The sequence below is a fragment of the Eriocheir sinensis genome, chromosome 7 (genome assembly GCF_024679095.1).
Source record: "Eriocheir sinensis breed Jianghai 21 chromosome 7, ASM2467909v1, whole genome shotgun sequence".
Taxonomy (NCBI): Eukaryota; Metazoa; Arthropoda; class Malacostraca; order Decapoda; family Varunidae; genus Eriocheir; species Eriocheir sinensis.
The window spans coordinates 8,412,167-8,428,828 of NC_066515.1; the positions used below are offsets into that span (position 1 = coordinate 8,412,167).

At 42.2% G+C, this 16,662-nt stretch overlaps 1 long non-coding RNA gene across 1 annotated transcript in view; it reads left to right on the forward strand.

Annotated features, from left to right (window-relative positions):
- LOC126992536 (uncharacterized) overlaps positions 1-15,857 on the forward strand; it is a 21,238-nt gene extending 5,381 nt beyond the window's left edge. The window contains exons 2-3 of the long non-coding RNA XR_007746638.1: positions 14,824-15,011; positions 15,367-15,857. This is a non-coding gene — a long non-coding RNA (uncharacterized LOC126992536). The remainder of the gene's footprint in view (positions 1-14,823; positions 15,012-15,366) is intronic.
- The last annotated feature ends 805 nt before the right edge of the window (positions 15,858-16,662 follow it).

The following is a 16,662-nucleotide window of genomic DNA, read 5'->3' on the forward strand; positions in this document are numbered from 1 at the left end:
ATATATATATATATATATATATATATATATATATATATATATATATATATATATATATATATATATATATATATATATATATATATATATATATATATATATATATGTATATATATATATATATATATATATATATATATATATATATATATATTTTTACATTGCTGCCTATTGCTGGTAGGCTTCTTCAGTGGATCCTCATGGTCGGTCCAAGGATTCTTTCCGGTGGGTCCTGATGGTCGGCCCAGCCCGTTCTGGCGCAGGCGACTGTTTATAGTGGCGTCATCTTGCATTGGCTCATGCTGCCCTCCCAGAGCTCATCTTTGATCCTAGAATCTAGAGTCCGGGTTGATAGGTGGTCTTCTGGACACCATGTGGGTAGTTTTAAGCCACTCGGCGGCGGCTGAAAAATCCCAGCTTTGGTGGCACCGGGCGGGGATTGAACTCGCGTCGTCCTGAACACGAGGCCGTTACTCTGACGACTCAGCCACCGCCTCCCCGACACATAAAACAATGTAAATTTGTTTCAAAATATATATATATATATATATATATATCTATATATATATATATATATATATATATATATATATATATATATATATATATATATATATTGGGGTGGCCCGGGCCCCCTGCCCCCCCCCCTGTATCTGCACCTGTATCTTCTTACCTCGTCTTTTCTTCCCTTTTCTTGCTTCCCCTCTCCATTCCATGCTCTCAGCTTTCCATCTCTCTCCACCCTTCCAATTCCACCTTGTATAGGGCAGCCAGCCTCTGCAAGAGGCCGGTTGGCCTATACAAGGCAGCTCCTGTAAACCTAACACCACCTCGCCTCACTATCCATGAATTTATCCAACCTCTTCTTGAATGTATCTATGGTATTTGCAATCACAACATGATTGCCAAATCTGTTACACATTTCGACCACTCTATTAGTAAACCAATTCTAGCCTACGTCTTTGTTGAATATGAATTTATCTAAATTAAAACCATTGCTACGTGTCCTACGTAGTTCTTTTTCAACAAAAACCCTATTAACATCCTCTTTATTGTTCTCATTCTATACATCCTTCATTCTTCATATTTCAATCCCTCTCCCTTGTTCTCTCTTCCCTTGGTATACTGAACTGTATACCATTTTTACAATCACAGTGGCTCTCCTCCTTTCCCTAACACTTCTTAGCCTTTAATTTCCCCCATTCCTCCTGTTTGGCCTCAACGCTTACTTCACGTTTTCTCTCCTATGCCTTTACTATTTTCCACACTCGTACTTCTATTGTTTTACCTATTTTTTTTTGTTTGTTTGTTTCTCCTCTCACCTTTCCCACCTCATCGTTTCTCATTTACACTATTTGACTTTGTCTTCTATGTGTGTTTTCATTTCACGGCACTTTTTTTTTTCCTTCTCTTCCTTCTCTTTTCATCCGTGTATCTCTTTAATCGCTCCCACCTCATTCTTTATTTTTTTTTCTTTATCACACATGCACCTTTCTTCACCCATTCCTGGATCTTTATTTTCTCTTTCGGTCGCGTATCCCCTTCTCATTCATGCTACATCATCGTCTCCACGCTTCCCTTCCTCTACCCATTCCTAACTCCTTATCGTCCTGCTTGTCCTAGCCATTCCAAGAACTTATCACCTAATCAACGTTCCCTCATCTCTCCTTCTCTGCCAGAACCTTCCGTGCTATTCTTCCTCCTGCCACTCCCGCTGTCCCGTTATCCTTTTATTTCAATTCACCGCCGCTGTGTGTCCTGCTCTTCTCCCCCTCGTGTGTCAGTCAAGTGTTCCAAGCTGAAAAGCCAGACCTCAGTTTAAATTTTATAGTAGGGAGGTCATCGCACAGGACACTGTGTAAATAATTTCCCCTTTTGCGGTTTAGCGGGATAAATTAGCAACGTGAGATATATTTCAAAGCCCAGTTGTAGTGCATAGCTATGACACCACATATCTGAGTAGAGAAGTAACGCACTGGCCACCGAGCGGTCCATTCCCCTCTCTTTTGTTAACTAAAAAAAGTAACAGGGGAGCATTTGAAAGGTAAACTGTGGTTCGCAGCTCTGAATCCGCAGACCGCGGTTGGAATTCTTGTATAGAAGTCATTGCACGTCACCCCGTTGTCGAGCCCTAGCTCCCGTGGCGGCTTGGGAGGCGAGGGGAGCCAGGGAAACTTTGGGAAACTAAGTCACTGTGGATTATGTGTCCTCTTAGTTGGTCCTCAGTGTCCGCGGTGAGAGATTCGTTCCCATCACAGACTCGAAGACCGAAATGGCAGAATGGCACTAACGCAACGCAGTTTACGACTCACTGAACAGAATATATTGACCCTTCCTTTCATTCCGTCCTGCTTTCCTTCCTTCCTTCTACCTTTCTGTGTATTGTTATTCCTGTCCTCGTCCATTTCCATCACCATCCTCGCTTAAAGGACAGTGACAAAAGTAAGCACTGAAGCAACACAGAACTTTGCGTGCCCTTCAAAGACTACGTTTGCATTGTCCTCCCTCGCTGCTTTCCTGCCTTTGTTTCTTTATCCGTTACTCCTGTTTTCATCGCTCTCTGTCATCGTACAGCCCATCCACTCACATTAATCATGTTTTCGAAATCCTTCCTTCTCTTGCCTGTATTTCCATGTTTCCATGTTTCTCCCCCCTCCTCCTCCTTCTCCTCCTCCTAATCCTCCTCCTCCTCCTCCTCCTCCTCCTCCTCCTCCTCCTTCCTCCTATCTCGTTCGAACCATCAAACTGTTTCTATTTCACCCCGAATCTATTTGTACCATTCAAGTTATCCTTCTCCTCCACCCTCTTCCTCGTCCTCTTCATGGTCTTCCTCCCTCGCTCTCCCCCCTCCCACCTAGCCCCATGTGATAAAGGGCTGCGTGAACGGCCTCGGAGCTGTAATCTTCGTAAACGTGATGGAGCAGTGAATCCCCGAACGAGGCTAAAACGAAACGGGTGTGGTGTCGTTAGACATCCCCGTATCCTGAGACATCACATCCTGTATACATACATGAATTTCGACACGATACCGTGACTTTTGTCAACTGCTTGTCGGGATCTGTCCCACCCAAGTTTATTTATATTATTATAAAAGCAAATGATGACTAGGATATCAACAATTACTCTTCTTCTTCTTGTGACCTGTTCCGCTTCGCATCGCTTTTTAAGTCATCCTTGGTACTTTTTTACACTTATTAACCAATTCAGACCATTTTTGGAATCGTTTTTTCGGGAATATCTGCTATTTGTCGGACAGTTACGACATTCTAAGACAATGTTTACAACACCCCGCCGTAATTTACAGTGTTATTGGAGTTAGTCAAATGTATATACTTTAAGAGTTTACTCTTATGATTTTAAGTTGTTGTCAGTGAAAACCCAAACACCTGAGCTCCCTTCTTCCCCCACCAAACAAGCTTACCCCATCCCCCTCGCACTCCCATCCTTCTATCCCCTCCCCCCCTCCCACCCTCTCCTCTTCTCCCTCCCATTCTCCTCTCTCTCTCTCTCTCTCTCTCTCTCTGAGGAGAGTCGCTGCTCAGCTCTTGAGCAGTGCGGACGCTCCTAGCTACGGCTATTGCAGTGTTAAGCAGACAACTCTCTTTCGGGTAGCCCCGACTGCAACTGCTTTCCGAGGATAACTTTGCCTGCTCCGTGACCTGTTCTTTCCCCTCCCAATAGTTACTACATTATGACAGAAGAGGGAGCTCGGCTGTTGCCTTATGGATGACGAGCACCTTCTCCCCCCTGATCCCCCACCTGGGGCCGAATTCATAAAGGCTTAGTTCGTAGTTTTGGGTCCTTAGTGCGTAGTTTTCAGAACATTGAGATTCACAAAGCTCGCGCGGTAATAACTACCAACTAATCGATGACGTCACGGGTTAGCGCGCGGATTTACAAAGCTTTACCGCTTTCTGTGTGACGCTAAATATGTTGTTAAATAAATACTGCCTCGGGGGTGTAGTAAACGCTAATAATATGATCATATATACGTACAAATGCTTATAAATCGCGTTTTTCATCTTGAAATATAACTTTGCGAGTAGAGGAAGCCCATTTCTTTATAAAATGATGAGATATACACCCTATGAGAGGTATATGATAAGTGTGGGCGGTATGGCAACACCGACGCCCGCGGCCGGGGGATTGCCAGACCTCCCTCCTCCATCTTCCTACCTCCTCATCCATTCATCCATCAATCTCTAGATTTGTCCCTCCGTGGATGGACCATGAACCTTTGTCGGGTGACAGGCAGCTAGCCCATGAGTTGGGCTGCAGATATGGCAAGTCAGTCTTAATTTTCCCTCGTTCCTTCCGTCCTTCGTTCCTGTCTGCCTCGATATCTTTCCCATATTTGTCTTTGTTTTCTTCCTGCCTCAATCTCCTCCGTATCTTCTATTTCTTCATCTTAAGCATGTTCGTAATTGACGTAATTGTGCAGCAAACAGCGAAATTATTAAATTCGTAGATTACGATTTAGTACAGTTTGCCTTAAAAGGAAGAAAAATGGGAAAAGAGAATGGGTGCTTTGAACCAGCAGTTGGAGGGGCATCCCTAGGATTGGCTGACGGTTCTGTAAACTTGCTTGCGATTCGCTGCAAGGCCAATGACGACATCAGCCAATCAGCGGCCTCGCTGACTTAGCGCGCCTCTAACTACCATCTAAGGTTTGCTTCGTGAATCTGACGCTAACGTCGGTCACTAAATCAATAGTGCGTAGTTATGTTAGTTCGTAGTTAGTATGTTTGTGAATTCCACCCCAGTTGACGGCCCGGCTGGGGATAATCCCCCCTCGACCCTGGTCTCGTCGCATTCAACCACAAGCGCTTCTACACAAGACAGTAGTATCGGTCTTACTATCTTTGTGTAGATTTTTGTTCGGGTATATGTTTTAAATATTCTTTGCGAGTATAAAAGTTAAAATATATACCTGTGTAATTCATTGTACTGTTAAAACTCGTATTACTTTAGTTACATAGCTGGTCAACAAGAAAAGAAAAATATAGTTCGTCTGATGTAGAAAGTTAAATAAAATGTATCAATTATGGGGTTCAATATAACGGCTTTTTCAGGCCGTGTGGCGGGACTGTAAAATTACATTTGACAAATCTGTATCGTCACCCCATGGCCCAAGGATTCTAGAGTATAAGGATGGGCGATTCAGTGTTATAGCTTGGATGCCGCTGGTGGCGCCATTTATCAGACTAGGGAGAAATTAAACGGTGAGGACGTAATTTTACAGGGGTAACTAAATATTATTTGAAATTATATCTGTCAGTTCATTAAATCGAATACAAAGTATACGTTTGCAACATGTAATTGTTTTTATAACAATATACAAGCGACAGGTTGGTATGTGTGTACTGTCAGTTTTGAATATTGACTTACTGATTCATCCACGTCGTTATTAACGATAAAAGTACATGACACCCGGTCAAAAAGCTGCTCTCGGCCGCGTCTCTCCACCCCGCCCGTGTACAAGTGTACAAGTCGTGGAACTGTAAGTAGCACCACCTCCATTACTAAGCCTCAAGATAATCTAAAAGTCCTAAGTTTCAATGCGCGTAGCCTAAAAAACAAGTTTGAAGAATTGAGATGTCTTGTTTCAACAGAAAATGTTACGTTATTGCTATAACAGAAACATTTATTGACACCACATATATTGATTTCAATTCAGAATACAACATAGATGACTACAGACTTTTCGACAAAGATCGAGTCAACAGTAGAGGATGTGGTGTCGCCCTTTACTTCCAATGATATTTTCAGCCTACTGACAAAACACCAAGAGACAGTAACGTTGAATATTTGTGCGTGCGAGTAAATAATGTAATAAATAATCTAAATATATCCGTCACCTACAGGCTCCCGGATCAATCACTCGAACATGATGTTGAAATAAATAGCGTTTTACGGCAGTCACTTAATAACAGAGACTCACAGATATTAGGAGACCTTAATATCCCTCATATTGACTGGGCGACACTGTCTGGTACAGAAGGCGATCGTAGATTAGTGCGCGTCGACATTAGAACTCAAACAACAGTGACTGAATATATAGTAATGGTGCCCAATTTCAAAAGAGCAAATTTCGCAGGAATCCGACAAAAAATAACAGATAAAACTTTCAGATAATTGCAACGTGGAAGAAATGTGGCTAAACTTTAAAAATCAATTTCTCACTCGGCAAAACACATTTGTCCCGTTTTGCGAGAAGCGACGTAACACTAATAAAAGTCCACCTTGGCTTGATAGCGAAATCAAATTATCTGTTAGGAGAGAAAATTGTCCTATAGGCTAAAGAAAGAGCAACACACTAGACTTTTTCTTGAAGCCAGGCGACGAGTCAGAAGATTAGAATGTCAGGCAAAGCGTGACAACCTTGAAACTTTGCAGCCAACTGTAAAAATAATCCGAAATCCTTCCTCAGTAATATAAACAACAGGAAGGCGATCAGAAGTGGAATTGGACCCTTAACTAACAGTGACAGCGAATTAGAGACTGAAAATCAACACGTTGCGAACTTGTTAAATAATTATTTTCCTCTGTATTCAATACTAGCAGTCTTCCAACCACCACAACCAATACCGGCGACGACAATAATACTAACGTAAATTTCATTCATGCATTGCCTAACTTTGTAATAACTACCGATGAAGTCCTAAATGCTCTCCAATTCCTTAAACAGATAAAAAGTCCAGGACCTGAAAATGTATATCCTATAGTACTTAAAGAAACAAGGCGAAATACTCTCCTCTTTCAACCGTATTCAGTATGTCCTTGCGACAAGGCATCGTCCCTTCGGATTGGAAAAGGGCTTACGTGACACCGATTTTTAAGATAGGAGATAAAGCAATGCCGGGTAATACGGGCCCATTAGTCTAACTTCAGTTGAAGGTAAGGTACTCGAGAGCATAATTAGAGACAAAATTGTGAGTTACCTTAAAAGCCACTCATTAATTAATGTTTCACAATATAATTTCCGTAACAAGAGATCCTGCCTATCAAACCTACTGACCTTATGTTTATGACGTAACTAAATCACTGGACGTAGTGTATCTTGATTTCCAGAAAGCGTTTGATTAGAGTTCCACACCAAAAATTACTTTATAAATTAAAGCAACTAGGTATTGACGGTCAAGTACACCAATGAATCGCGAATTGGTTGAGCAACAGACAACCAAGAGTGATGACTGACGGGTTTAACTCAGCGTGGGCGTCTGTCACTAGTGGCGTCCCTCAGGGCTCGGTTCTTGGCTCAGTGCTGTTCATTATTAATATCAACGATGCGGACGTTGAAATCGTATTAGTAAATTTGCAGAAGACACAAAGATTGGTAACTCGGTTCTCACTGACGAAGACTGACAAAGCATCCAAGAAGATTTGCATAAAATTTCAGCTTGGTCTGATAGACGGGAGATGCCCTTTAATATAAAAAAAAAGTGCCAAGTTCTTCAAGTTGGAACAAGAAATAAAAGGTTCGATTACGAAATGGTGGCGCTAACCTCAACAGCGTTCAATGCGTCAAGGACCTGGGAGGGAGAGTGGAGAGAGGGGTGGCGATGCAGCCTGTTGCATGTGCTGACGGGCGGCCATGCGGCGGCCCTGGCCAGCCGGACCCGTGGAATTTAATTTGCAGAGCCAGAGCGACATTAACTCTATCTTCTACTGAAGTGTCAGGAGAGCTGACGGGGCCTTTTAACACGATTTTCCCTCGCTGATGGATAGATGGGGGAACGCGGGAAATCAAAGGGACGCGGCAAGAGTGGGCGTTGGAAGAAAATGGAATGTCCTTGAATTACATAACAAGGGAAGGACAATAATAGAGCGTCAAGAAGTCAAAATTATTTCGCACGAGATGACAGGAACAGCGACGCGGATGGAGGCGAGATGCATCTGTATGAGCGTCGCCGTGCACTGTTTTGTTTTAGGCGCCGTGGCGGGTACAAGACTGGCGGTCACTCTGCCTCAACACCAGGCAGTTTTGTTGTGATGCACAGAGCAAGCTGGACTGACTAGTGAATGTCTTAAGTAACTGGTTGACGTACTAAATGGATCACAAACAGTTGCGTGACTGACTAGCTGGATGACTAACCAGCTGGGTGACTGACTAGCTGGATGACCATCTATTTGACTGACCTGAATGAACTATTTGGGTGACTGGTTTGGAGGTTGATAGATCTGTTAGTTAGTAAGAGGACATACCGAATAACTGATGGACTGAATTCCTGGGTAAGTGGCTGGCTGGCTGACAGGCTGGTTGGCTGGCTGCCTGGCCGACCGGCCGGCTAGCTTAGTAGCTGCCTAAGTGACTGCATGGCTAGTGTGCTTTGAATCGCCCTGCATTATGTATCCTTGCGGAAGTGCCCCTTGGTGGTCTTAGAGGAGCCTAACTTTGATACATTTATGAAGAGTGAAGTAATACACTTTAAGAAAACTTCCCCAGTCCTCTCATCCTCTTCTTGCCTTCAATCCTTTTCCTCGTTATCGTCTTTGATCACGATTACATTTCCCTTCCCTCCATCCCTCCTTCCCTACTTTCCCTCTCTCTCAGTCTTCCTCTTTCTCCCAATTATTCAAACCACCTCCTCTCTCTCTCCCTCCCTTCTTTATCCCTTTCTCTACCCACCTTCCCCTCTTTCTCCCTCCTTCATGCTTCCACACCTCAGGAATTTGTCAGAAAAAATCGGGGCGACGCTAAAAAAAAAAAATGAAGTTTTCAGACTATTTTGCAACTCTTGCGCCTCAGTCGTTTATCCTACAGGACTAAGAGTGTTGTTGTCCTCCAGAGTTAGGCAAAGCACAGCACAGGAAGAAAATTGGGTTCACAGCGCCAGCTTTGCGTCATCGCTAAGATGCCGCGGTTCTGCCGGGCGCTGGCAACCGCAATGCGTATCAGCGATGCAGCATTTTTGGGTTTTTATTAAAGCTTCCGTCCCGTCTCCGTTGTGGAGGGATATACGTATTAACGAGCAGAGTAGCGTGAACATCCATAAAGCCCTCGGCCAAACTGATAGAAACTTTCATCTACTTTGGTGCGTGTCTCCCACTGCTCGTAAGTGGCTAAACTTCGCAAGGCTTGTCACACGTTCTGAACAGCCTCAACTTTGCGACACGCACCCACTGCTCGCCAGGCGTTAGTGGGGCGGCGTCAAGAACGAAAGGAAAAGCTTGGCGCTGGAGACGAGGCTTTCAGGAAGGTACCGTGACGAAAAACCAACTAAATATGTGTACTCGTTGCATTTTGAAAACCTTTTAACAATTACCGCACAGCCCCCCGATGCTCACCCACATGCAGGGAATGAGAAAAAAATGCAATGCATTATACTGAATTGAGACTACCTTACGTTTCCATTCACATCCTTTACATTTACCGCCTAAACCAAACTCTAGTCCAAATAAATAGTGAATGAAAACAACACATTTCAGTATATTTAATCAAATCACTGCATTTAACAACTCTATTAATTAGACAAATCATGTGTTAACTCCCAGCTTTCCGCCTGCATTTCATTTTTATTGATTCCCGGTATTTTTCCTTCCACAACTTTCGATGTTCACTGAATCTTCGGAACTAACACTAGTACACCAAGGCTCTTGGCCTTGAGTACACATTCACGGCGCAAGGGAGGGAGCGGCGCCGCTGGGAGAAGTCTGCCCAACGGGAAGCTGCTGGCAGACTGTGGTGACTGCGTGAAAAGAATATAAGAAGTTAAATTTTCATCATACTAATCGGATTCGAGTGCATGTCTTTTTGTGTGTGTGAGCATCGCAGCGCAGCGAGATGAGGATTCCTGCGCAAGCGTTATCAGAATTGAAGCAGAACCGTGCACTAACGATTATTATACCATCGTTGTGTGTGTGTGTGTGTGTGTGTGTGTGTGTGTGTGTGTGTAATTAGTTGTGTTCACCTATAGTTGTGATATACAGGAAGTGAGCTACGCTAGTGTGGTCCCGTCTCAGAGTCTCAATTGGTCAAACTTCGCTTTAAACTCATTTATGTTTCTGGAATTAACAAGTGTGTGTGTGTGTGTGTGTGTGTGTGTGTGTGTGTGTGTGTGTGTGTGTGTGTGTGTGTGTGTTTATTCGATCTTTGCAATCGATAGTGTAAATCTATATTATAAATGCATTGTAGAGATAAATGAAAAAAAAATCGGGTATAATATGAAGGAGTTTGGGTATCGGGAGCCAAAAAGTCTCTATGAGAATATTGATACGATGGAGATAGTGGGGCAGATATAGGGTTGAGTGCAGCGGGGGGAGGAGTTGAGTGCGTCATCTTACAAACGGCGGCATAGTGTTAGTCTGTGTCTGCCTGTCTGTCTGTATCTGTTCATCTGTCTATCCGTCTGTCTGTGTCATGTCCTCTTAATCAAAACGGAAATTGCACGAGACCCACAAAGTTTTGCATTAGTTAATTCGACAAAAATATGAATAATTATGATGCGCGATGCAAAAAGGATGCCGCTCACACCCCGCAATTTTTGTATCCGACAAAAGGCACGAAAGGCAAGGAAGGGGAAAAGGAAAGGAGCATAAACATCGACAGAGAGAGAGAGAGAGAGAGAGAGAGAGAGAGAGAGAGAGAGAGAGAGAAAGAGAGAAAGAATGAAGAGAGTGAGACTCAGACATACAAGAGAAGTGTCATAATGCACAGCCCGCAAGCGAAACAATATGCCACACATTGAACATAATCTTGTCTTTTACGCCTGAAATCTTAACTGCATGCTGTGAGGACTTCTAATAGTAAAGGTGGGAGATGTTTCAGTGAGTTCCCGGTATTTCTCTTCACGGACCTCTTAATACAATATCTCTCCGCTTTGGGGAGTGAGCAGCTTGTGGTGATGAAATTCACATGAATGTTTTTTTGAGGGTAATTTTTTTTTACTTTTTTTGTAATTCTTGTCAGGGCTGAAGTATCAAAGCAGCAGGTTGACACTCTCAGTTAATTATTATCTAAGACCAGCGCCAGCGATCAGCGCACCAACTCTCACATCCTGAAATACGTCTTTTATTGCGTGTAGGATAGCTATGATTGGCGGTGGCGGTGGTGGTAACGTGATAATTAAAACGAATTTCATATTATTTTTACTCACATTTTATTTGACATATATTCATTATCTTCCACTGAACTGCATTAGCCTCCTGATCCTTTTTTTCTTCTTTTTTTTTTTTAATTTGCATGCACCGTATTTCAATTTTTACCTTTTTTCCCCACTAAAGTTTCTTTATTCATATATTCTTTCCTTTTCACACTTCTCTATCCATGCTTTCACAGCCCTGTTTTCCCAACCCTTTTATTCCTCCCTACAATCAAATCCATTTTCTCCACTTGATTCTTCCACGCCCCTACACACACCTTTACAGTCTACTATACCCGTCCCATCTAGTCATCTTTTTGCCTTTCCTCTCTGTATCCTTCACCTTATCTTTATACTTTTTCGTTTATCCACTTTTCATCCTCTCCATCTCCATATGATTCGTTACTCTTTCCTCACCTTCCTTCCTCCCATCCCCTGTTCACTCTTTCTCTCTCCTGTTTGCCCCTTTACATTTCGTCTCTCTCCATGGTACCCCTCACTCACATCCTGCCTTGTGTTACCTCACATATCTTCCTTAGCCTTTATCCTTCACCTCAATCTTCTCCCTCTTCTCCTCTCACTTTTTCTGTTCCTTCCGTTTCCTTCACACCCCTTCTTCCCTTCACCTGGTACACTTATGCTTCCCTTATATTTCCTCACTCTTTCCTTATTTCATTAACCTCTTAAATACCTCCCCTGTTTCTTTTGTCCCATTACGCCCCTTCATTTACTCCGTTAACCCTTAATCCCTTATACCCCTTCCTTCCCTCGTTACCTCCCATATTTTTCTCTTTTTTTTCATCCCTCATATCTCTCTTTCTCCATATCTACCTTCACACCTCTTCATTCACCCTTCTTCCTTTCACTCCCTTTTCCACTTCCCATCCTACTTATCATTGTGCACCTACTCCCCCCGCTCCCTAATGTGCCAGGTGAGTCTAGTGCCTCGTGCAGGTGTCGCCCCCTTAGTCCGGTGCCGCCGCCACCGTAGCTTTTGCTCGTTAGCGAAAGTGGAGCTTAAGATGCAGTCATCAGTGTTAGCGCGGTCCGGAGAATGAGGCTTAGGAGGACATAAAATGAAACGTCCCGTGACAGATGGTCTTGTGAGTCAAAAATACTTAGGCCACGACACAGACCAAACCAATAGCAGACAGACCCATGCACAGTCTCGTTCGTCATCGTTGTTGTCGTCGTCGCCTTTCCACCTGTTCTCGTCCTCATAAGTTGTAGTCGTCGTCGTCCTCATCCTTGTCGTCCTCATCCTTGTCGTCCTCATCCTTGTCATTGGTCCCCTTCTCTTGACTGTCGTAGTCTTCATTGTTGTCAGTGTATCTACAATACCTCCTCGTCCTCTTCTTCATCTATAGTCATCGTTTCTTCCTTCCCCTCATCATCCCTCCTCTTCATACATTTTCTCCTCATCTTCTTCTCTTACTACTTCTTAAATTTTCATCCCCCTAAACTCCTTCTTCCTCTCCGTCCATCTCCACCTCCTCAATCTTCTCTACGACCCACTCCTGGACGTCAGTATCCACCAGCACCTCATGCCTGGGAATCAGACGGTCCATCCAGGGTCAGACTGAGCCCGGCACGACCCTTCACGACCCGCTCACCACCACCCATTGACAACCCCCAGGCAGGCAACACACATACACACACACACAAGCACTTACACACACTGAGTTGCTGTGGGAGCGTGACATGCACTAATCACACGAGGGTGCTACATTTGACGGGCATTGGACAATCTTGGTCTTGATCTTGGCTTTCAGGGACCGTATACATATCTTTCAAGTAAAAATAGATATTGATTAATTTCTGTCAGTCATATTATGTTTTAATATAGTTATCCTTAAGGCGGTGTCACACTAGCACTTTTTTCGTCGATTAATGCGATTTCCGTCGATTTTTCATCGTTCCGCATGAACTTATCGCATGAATTTGTCAGACGATCAGGATCGTTTCCGCCTGCAAATTTCCGCCTTTGTTTACATTTCCAAGACCAAGGCCGAGACTTTCCGCGTGGCTTCAACCTGTCTCACAGAGCGTTATTACCACCTCTACGCTTCGTCATGGAAAGAAAACCACATCCAAGCTGAACACGCCTTCCAGAGGAGTTCCTTGTGTAAAGCATAAGAAGCCATAAGTGCCTCTGGGACCACAAGGATGAATCTTATATGAAGAAAGGCCTGAAAAGAGCGGCTTATAACACAGTCACCTGCGCCCTCCCAGAACTCAGCAACATTACTGCAAGTAATGAGAACGTTCAGTTTCCTCGTTCCTTGTAGGCTGATTAACCATAGATAAAAAAAAAGGGCGGGGGGATTATGGATATTAGCATAGCCATTTTTCTCAAATCGGGTCATTAATCTTTGGAATGCCATACCTTCCTCAGTTGTGTCTGCAACCACCTTGTCAGTATTTAAAAGATTACTAGTGGCACACCTTGGTGATAAGCTGTAAGAATACTGACATGTACACCATGGACAATTCACCCAGTGCTTACAACACACTTTCCACAGTATTTTAATTACACATCTTGTTATTGTATAAGTGATCCCCAATAATGTGGCAAGTTGTCTTGTTATTGTATAAGTGATCCCCAATACTGTGGTATGGTGGGTATTTATTTCTGGGCCAAATACCTATGCTTTTTCATTTTTATATAGTATTTTTCTCTAGAAATTACCTAACCCAACCCAAACCTAACAATAAACATTTGGTTATTGTTCCGTATATGACTGCCACTATTTTTCTTGACCATTATTTATTTTGCTTAAAAACAGGTGGGTTTTTTTTTTTTGGACACTTTTTTTTTTTTTTGTGGGGTGGGGGGCAAAATATTTAAAACCTAACCAAACCTAAGCAAAGCTAAGCTAAGCCAGGGTTGCCATTTACCCCAAAATTATTCTTGTAGGCAAGTAAAAAAGTTTTTTGCAGGCATTTTTTTTTTTTTGAGTGTGTGTGTGGGAAATACCCTAGGGGGGTCTGGGGACATGTTCCCCCAGGAAAATTATAAAAATTAGAGACACTGAGATGAATTCTGATGATTTTAAATTGCCAAAAATTGACATGTATATACCCCATTCCGGGTTAACGTGTAGGATTTTCCTAAAACTGAACTGTATTCTTTTCAATAAATTTGGTGGTCACCCGGGTGTTGGCTGCAGACGTAGTGATAAAAAAAAAAATGAAAATAAGCAGGAAAAATATGATCGCTTTGCTATGAGTAATTACTTTCTAATAAATACTATGTGGACAAAAATGTTAGTGAAACTGTTTCAAGTTAAGTTAGGCATACCTCACTGTCCCCTGATCAATGCTGGCAAGTTAAAATTAACCTTTGATCTGAAAATACACATCCCAATACACCACAGGTATATGAACAAGTCAAATTATGTAGTATGTATGTATTGACAAATTAGAAGCTCCTAGGTACTTGAAAAGTTATAGTTACTAACAAATTGAAAATGAGAAGTACTAAGCTAACCTAACCTAACCAAACCAAACCTGGTAAAAATATAGCTGATCTGCACGGTCTATTACGGACACACTATGTTTGTGTGACCAAAATCTGATGCTTTTTCTTTTCGACATAGTATTTTTCTGACATTCTGACATCAGTTTTTAAACATAAATGGGACTGAAATGATTAAAGAATGTGCAACTACTTAGTGAAAACAACTGTGTTACATTAATCCGTCACTTGCATCAAAATTTAAGAATATACATTTTTTTTCAGACCAAGTGATATCGAAGTACAACAACCTTCGCACTTACTTCATGAAGGAGTACCGCAAAGTGCAGGCAACCCCAAGTGGATCAGCTGGTCATTATACTTCAAAGTAGGAGTTATTTGATATTATGTCTTTTTTGAAGGACACATTAAATAACTATATCACAAAGGCCAGTGCTCCCTTCACTGCAGAGGTAAGCACAGTGCTATAATGTTATAATTTTGGGGGAGTGAATTACAAATGTATCAGCAGTTGGTATATACCTTTAATCAATCAAGAAAACTCTCCTTCACAGTTTAGAGGAATAATGTTAAATACTACTACTCCCATAACACGTATGACAACAGAGTAAGTATTGCCTTTAGCCAAATAAACCATTTCATGTTGGTATTGGATATTGTAAAGACAGATCAACAAGTCCAAACCATGGATTTTCCTAATGATATTTACATGTGGAATGGTTGCCGTGTTTACACATATGGGTCACATCTATCTCTCTATCTATCCCCCAACTCTCATATAATCTTAGTTTATTCTTTTCTCTCTAGGCAAACGTGTCACTGGACAGCTGCTCCATCCTCATTCATGAAGATGGGACACAGGAGCCATGCATAATATCCCCCAGCAGCTGTTCAAGTGATTCATTTTTATACTCTTCTACCCCATCGCCATCCTGTACTATCTCATTACCTCCATCATTACCTGAAGGTAGTGCAACCCAGCCACAGGCACCTTCAGTGGCAGGCAGTGCATTGCTGTCAACAACGGGAATGCCACCTGTGTCCTCCTGTGGTACTACAACAGTGACTAAGAAGAGGAAGAGGAATGACATGAGTGACATAGAGGATGACTGCAGAGAAGCCCTACGAAACCTCAAACAGACTCCTCAAGAAAATGACGATTTCAGCGCAAGTTTTGGCAGGGCGGTCGGTCACTGGATGCGCGACTTACCTGCTGGTGAAAGGATATCAGCAGTCTTCAAGATAATGGAGGTCATGAAGAGTCACGATTTTTGTTGATAGGTAAAGTCAGGTAAAAGGTAAAAAGAATAAAGTTATCTTAAATCAAGCATGTTTTATTTCATCACAAAAGCCCAAGGACATTTTTCAGAAAAGTAAATACTGAATTATGTTACCTCCCTTTATGTAAAAAAAAAAAGTTAGTTGATATTAATAATAATGTTGAAAAGGTAGCAGAGAAAGTATGAAGGCATGTAAGTTTATACAAGGGCAACAATTGTTGGGATAAGGCTTACAGAATTTCTAAGTAAGCTGTAATACTCCCTTACTCATTACCAATACCAGGAACAAGAAAACACAATTTACTGTATGGAAAACCTTAAGGAAACTATAATTCATCTTATTAATGCGAATAACCTTAATCCAAAATATTATTGTCCTAACCTTAGCAACTAAACTTATCCAATTGAAAGTAATTCTAGTATCACAAATAAACTTAATCCAGACTATAAAACTTATATTAAAAACTTAATCCAGACTATAACAAAACTTATTAAAAAAACCAATCTAGAATATAAAAAAAAGAGGGGGGAAGGGCAAGTTCGTGCCCACACTGGGTATCTCAGCAAATATGTATACAAACATAAAATTCCTAGGTTTACGGATATATATAAGAATAAGAATTAGTGCATGTGAATTATCTCTGCTTGCCATGCGACACTTCCTTCATTATTGAAATATTCTTCAAATGTTTCCCGCACCACCTTAGCATCATTACTGTGACCTCGGCCAATGGGTGGTAATCTCTGAAATGCTTCCTGGAGGACATCTTCCACTTCTTCATGTCTATGCTCTCCATGTGAGTTGTGTGATGCTGCATGCTTT